General features: G+C 40.8%; 1 pseudogene; it reads right to left on the reverse strand.

Moving 5' to 3' along the window:
• Window positions 1–1,479: 1,479 nt before the first annotated feature.
• Window positions 1,480–5,534, reverse strand: LOC103464055 (up-regulator of cell proliferation-like; annotated as a pseudogene).
• Window positions 5,535–6,238: the final 704 nt, after the last annotated feature.

Genomic DNA, 6,238 nt, shown 5'->3' on the forward strand with positions numbered 1-6,238 from the left:
CCTGTTGTCCGATTTCAGCACTTGAGGAAAAAGATTGTTTTGCGAGAACAAAGGAAACTAGCTTATATGCAAATACCTCAATAAACACATTTTTAGAAGATATCAAACTTTTACAATATTTAGAATTATCTATCTCTGTGCTTCCATATAGCATAAAATATGCGCAACAGCCTATAATATCATTTTTAAGTCAAACTGAAAGGAGCTAACGTACAGGATTTTTTGTTAGTTGCTTCAAATTCGTCTTGGCATTCGTCTCAATTCCTCATCTGTTGATAACCAAAGGGAATTAATCCACTAATCGCAGGATTAGTAATCTCATTTTATTTGGGATAAATGTTTCAAATGCGGGAGCTAAATCTATAAACTGAGCTCTATCTGAGTGTATAATGGAAAAAAGTGGTCTTGTTAAGGTGTTTGAGCTTCAGATGTCTGCAGGAGAATGACCATCAAAAGAGACAAAAATGAACTTTAGCTAAATGGCCAGTTATTTTAGACATATTGCTCATTTCTGACTATTACATCCCAAAAAAACCATTTGGATGTGATGCTTGCTGTCTTACTGGAAACTGAAGACACAATCAATAGCGTTTCCACAAGCAACACCTGGACTTGGGTGGATGACAATAAATTATGTTTACCAAGACTGACTGTATAACAGTCAAGCTACTTGATTCCATTCATATTTGCCCATAAAGTTAAAAAGACCAGAGGGTAAAGAGTAAAAATATAATACACAGGTGACCATGAAAAACAGCAAAATAAAGATTTTAAAACTCTAAAAACCCTTTTAAGGGTTTTTGTTACGACTCTAAAAATGGAATACTAGGAGGCACGGAGTAAAAGAAGCAATGAACTTTAGTCTCCAATTCCAAAACGATAGCAAATAAATGCCCCCTGGTGACTGAAAATAGCAACAGTTCTTACCTCAAGATATACAAAAACACAATACATAATCTCCCTGACTTGTTACAAACTGGAAAGAATCCCTACCAAGTTTCACATCTAAGTCAGAATACCATGAAATAAAATAGCTCACCAAACAAGATTGTTTTACAGAATTGCTCTTGGTTGATAGGAAAAATTTTAACAGTCAACCAAATTACAGATGCCCAGGGGAAAGGGTGAGGCACTGGATGACCAACGCTTTTTTAGAGTCCACTGATGAGAAGGAAGTGTCTTCAGGTGTGCATCAAGGTGTCACTACAGGCTTTAACCAAACAAAACAGAAGAAAGATGCAGTTCAGGACTAAACTTTCTTTTAAAATTTTTGACCCAGGCATCATTTCCCATTTCTTCTGATTCCAGGCAATCAGATTCTGCTGGTAATTGCTAAAGATCTTCCAAAGTTCTAGGTTTGCTGTATTACCCGTTATTATTTTTCTTTTCTATTTTTATGGTTAGATTTGGGTTTGTTCTCTTTGAGTGACGTAAAGCACTTTTAGTTATTCCTGCATTTGAAATACCGGAAGCTTAAAATACCGGAAGCTTAGCGACTTGTCATGCCTCATAGAGATTTCCAGTAGCTTTCTATCCTCTTTACAAAATCCATCAGATCTCCTCTCTAACGACATTTGCTTAGGTCCGTTAGCAGGCAACGTTTTAAAGCCTGTGCAGTCTTACTGTAGTCGGAGCTGTAAGAAGCCATTGGTGGAGTTCCTCTCCAAACAGAAGGAAGTTCCCAGATACAGGTGCTTGAATCAAAGCTTACTACATCTGCAAGCTTTGTCGCCTTTATTTGAAGATCCCTCTGGATCACACTGAACTGCTCTAGCAATGCCTTATCTCTTTTCTTTTGATCAGAAGGAGGCATTCCTGTCATGTGAACCTGAACAAAACGGCACAATGGCTTCTTGTCCTCAATTTTCACCCTTGTCAGAGCATTAAGTACCATCCTCAAGAACTCCTTTTCCACTGAGGCGTCCTTGGAAATATTGACTATTGTGATGTCACTTAGTGCCACAGCAAGACGTGTTACTTCTATGTCACGTTCATGGCTGTGATCGTCCTGGACCATCTTGTGGGCCTTCAGCCCCTCAGTGTCGATGACCATGATGCAGTCACAGCCTATCTTGCTCTTTACATGTTTGCTGACAGTGATCGTCTTGCATGAATGCTCCCCTAGTGCACATTCCTTTGTCGACAGCAAACCCGGTCCCAAATATGGTGTTGAGGAGAGTTGACTTTCCTGAATTTTCTACTCCGATCACTGAAATGACTTTGACCTTACTATTGGATTGTATAAGGGAGTGAAGCTCAGTAAGAACAGCATTGATCCATTTAAAGGGAATGTTTGCTGCATTTCCATCTACAAGCTCAAGAGGGACACCATCTAGCATCATCTGAGCAGCAAACGTGGGGAGCTGTTCCATCTTTCTCCTTAAATTGCTGAACTCTGGTAGGCCAGCCATACATGTATATCGCTGCCCACACTCTCGAAAAAAATGTTTTATTTGTAAAGAGGAAATCAAAATTTGCTGGTCAACATCTGCTATTTTATCTGTTTCTTTAGGACACTTCATTTTTAGTGTCATGTATTGATTCAGTAGAGCTGACAGCTGGTGCCGGGACAGATCCTCTAGTGTCATTTCCAACCATTTCAGGAAATAGGTGAACTTCAGAGGCACTCCACCCGTTGAGGAAGTTTGACATTGTGGTCGTCATCTCAAACCTTTGCTGCTTCTTTTTGAACTCTTTTTCTGCTCTTTCCAGGGTCTTACGGTATTCCTCAGCTTTTATTTTGCCAGCTTTTCGCAGTTTCCAGTGCTCTGTTTGCACCCATGAAATTGCTTTCCAGATGTCTCCTTGAGTTGGCAGTTCTTCGTCTTTGAACTCAGATATTTTGTCGATACGTGCAGTGATTTTTCTGGCATACTTCAGTGCACTTCGGCATTCATTGCTATCATCATCGACGAGGATCTCACAACGCCAAGCTCTTTCAGCCAGATTTTCCAGAGACACCTTTTTTGACTTTTTCCCAAGCATTTGAGAAACTGACTCCTGGAGGGGCCTGGCTAACTCTGTTTCAGTTGTTTTTGTCTCACTTAAATTTGTTGTTTTTAAGTTTGGCTCAACTGTTAATCTGAACGATTTCCCTCTTTTGCTGCTGATCAAAATCACTTTTGCTTGCAGTTGTTTTCCTTGCAGATATTTAAAGTATTCAACCTCTGATTCTTCGCAGAGGATGTAAACAACTGCAGACGACTGACAGAGGAATGTAAACTGCTTATCAAAGGACCTGATGTCCCCTCTGAGGTTGGCAACAGCCATTGGTTCACTGAACTTATCCACAGATCTGTTGCCACAAGGAAGGTACCAGCTGAATTCGACAAGCCCCTCTGAAATTCTTCGTGGCACATCTCCACACTCCAAAGCAGATTGGTAAAATATGTCATGGTACTGCTCTGTTACTTAGCAGTTTGTTTAACATCTGAGACTTGGATAGGAAGTGCTTTCCCGGCCTGGCAAATGATACCAGAGGCATTTCAGAGAACACAAGTCTTTCCTCACTGCCTGTTCCTCTGAATGCTTGCTGCAAGGCTGTGAAATTTTGGACAATTTCACGCATAGACCACAGCATCATGGTTAGCTCTCTTGTTTCAACGTTTGGCAGCAGGAGCGTTACCGCAAACTGGCATTGTACCATTTTACCAACCATATTCTGCTGAAGGAACTTGTCTGAGCAGAGAAACAGTCCAGCTATCAAATCTAGAGGGTTGATCGCATTCTTCTTGTCCATTTCCAGATCACTAGACAGGCATTTCACACTTCTAGCATTTGTGTCACACATTAAAAGTCTCCTTAGGAAGGCCTCAGTAAGGGATTCTGGTGTTTCGATGTTGATCTCTGATGTGTCACGCTGAATAATTTGGAGGATGTGGCTAATTTTTAGCTTGGTGTCATACTCGTCTTCAAGTCCAATCTTTGTCAATACTTTCCTGAGGCCAAGCTCTGTTAAACAAGACAAAAGCAACAAATTAATCACATTTATTCAAGGGTAAAATACCTCGAGAGACATTTCAATCCAATACTGAAAAGCATTTCTACAACACTTAGCTATTTTGGCCTGCACATGGAAATTTGTTAAAAAGTAGGAAATTGTTTCAGGAATTTGAATACTTTTTCAAGATACTACACTTCAGCAAGATTTCTTCTAACTGCAGAGGTTAAAGATAAAACAAATGAAATCACCTGTGTGCACAGAGATAGAAACTGGATCACTCGTCTTGTCATTCAGCAATGTTGAGACTGATAAATTGTACTCTGTGCCTGACTCTAAGTCAGATAAGGTCTTGTGGCAGTCTTTTGTGTATATTACAAAAGACTCTTTATCTGGACTTGTGACGGTAATCAGGAATTGATGTGGGATTCTTTCCATGTTTTCTCCTTTGCTCCAAGTTAAAGACAGAGTCGTGGATTCTAAACAATCTTTTGTCAAATCTCGAGGAGGTGGCACGGCTGCGAGAAGGAAGACAATGACAAAAGGTTTGTTAAACCATTAAATTATGGGATTTAACAATGAACCCAATAAAAATGCTTTTGCTTCATGACTTTTACCTGTAGACACACATGCTGTCACACATGTTAACTTGTCACCTTCATCTTCTGTGGCCACACTGAAGAAATACTGCTCTCCAAGCTGAAAGTTGTTTATTTCCACTTTAATGAGGTCTTTGATAACTAACAAACCTTCTACCTCTGTTAAAGAGCTCAATTTAACTCCAAACCTCTTACTTCCGCTTAATTCCGGCGGGGATCCCCATGTTAACGCAACAGAGTTTGGTTTCACTGTCAGGAACTTGATCTCACCAGGAGGGGGCATCACTGGCCAACAAAAAAAAGTAGACCAAGTTAGAATTTGCCACAAATCACAGGACATCATATCCCGATGGTATAAAACAAGATTTGGTTTGATGCGACACAGCAAATATCGCAGGATAGAACCCACTCTAAAAACTCTCTGCATCCGCCTGCAGAACACCGCTTCAGTGGTAACTCTTAAAGTAGACAAATTAATGTATTTTGCAGCAGTAATTGAACAGATCTTTGCATGTTTTGTTTCCTTCCATGAAAATGGCAGTCACCGCCAACACACTTCATATCACCTTCCAGTAACAATATTATCAGTGTTACATCATTTCCCACTATACCAGGTGTTTCACATGTCTGGAACAAGGTCAGTGACAGTTATGTAACTAAGGGATTATAACAGCATAAAAAATAAACAAGCAATAAAACTGAATATAACAGTAAGGACCTTTAAAATCTTTTTACCCTATTAGTCAGATGTGATCAAAGCAGATTTCAATCATAATTTGTGTCTCTGCTATTTCAATCTGTAGAGACTCACACAGAGATAGGAACAGCAGTTAGACAATTTTATTGGACCGAGAATTTTGGTCCTCGGACACCGGCGGAAGACGAGCGTGCTGAGAATCGCAGCGAGCTTGAATGATCGGCTCGAACGAAGCTCAGGTAGGTCTTCCCCCGGGCCCAGTCACTGGTGGTGGAGCGGAGCTTGGAGAGAGGAGTCTTGAGGGGACCAGGAGGCGTCTGGGAGGCTAGTGGTGGAAACGGGGAGGAGGTGGGTTGAAGCACGACTGAAACGGGTGGATCTGTGGTTGCTTCGTCTTTTGAAGGAGCTCTTGCCAGGTGATTGGATCGAGGTAGAGAGGTGGTGCGTCCTGATTGGCTGGGGTGAAGGCGTGATAGGTGATGCCGGAAGAGTCTTGCAGGTTGAATTTGCGCCTAGGGCTACATTTGTTAAGTTTAGAGTATTACTTTTGTTTTGGACTTATTTACACAGACATTTTGTCCAAAACAGAAATTTGACATCAAGGCAACATTCACAAACAAAAAAAAAAGAAGAATCGAAAACTGTTAAACAACCTGTATCATGCTGCCCAAGGTCCTCACCAACATCCACCTGTTAGAGAAAGGCATTGTTAGTGAAGATCCAGCAAAACAATGTTTTCCAATTTATTATCTCAGTGTTACCTGAATCTCCTGTGAGATGATGTCGTGTCTTTTGTGGTTTCCTTCCACACAAATGCTGCAAATGTGCATGTGATCAGTTAAGCAGTAAAAATCTTTAGGCTTCTGGTGAAGACAGCTTCTGTCTTGGATGTCACTGCCAATGTCTTTGATAATGTGTTTTTGCAATTGTGTGCCATGTTGACGGGCGTGGGCCTCACAGAAGAAGTCGTTGCAGGTCTGGCATATCTTCACAGCCTCATTT

The sequence above is a fragment of the Poecilia reticulata genome, chromosome 1 (assembly GCF_904066995.2).
Source record: "Poecilia reticulata chromosome 1, P_reticulata-male-v2, whole genome shotgun sequence".
NCBI lineage: Eukaryota > Metazoa > Chordata > Actinopteri > Cyprinodontiformes > Poeciliidae > Poecilia > Poecilia reticulata.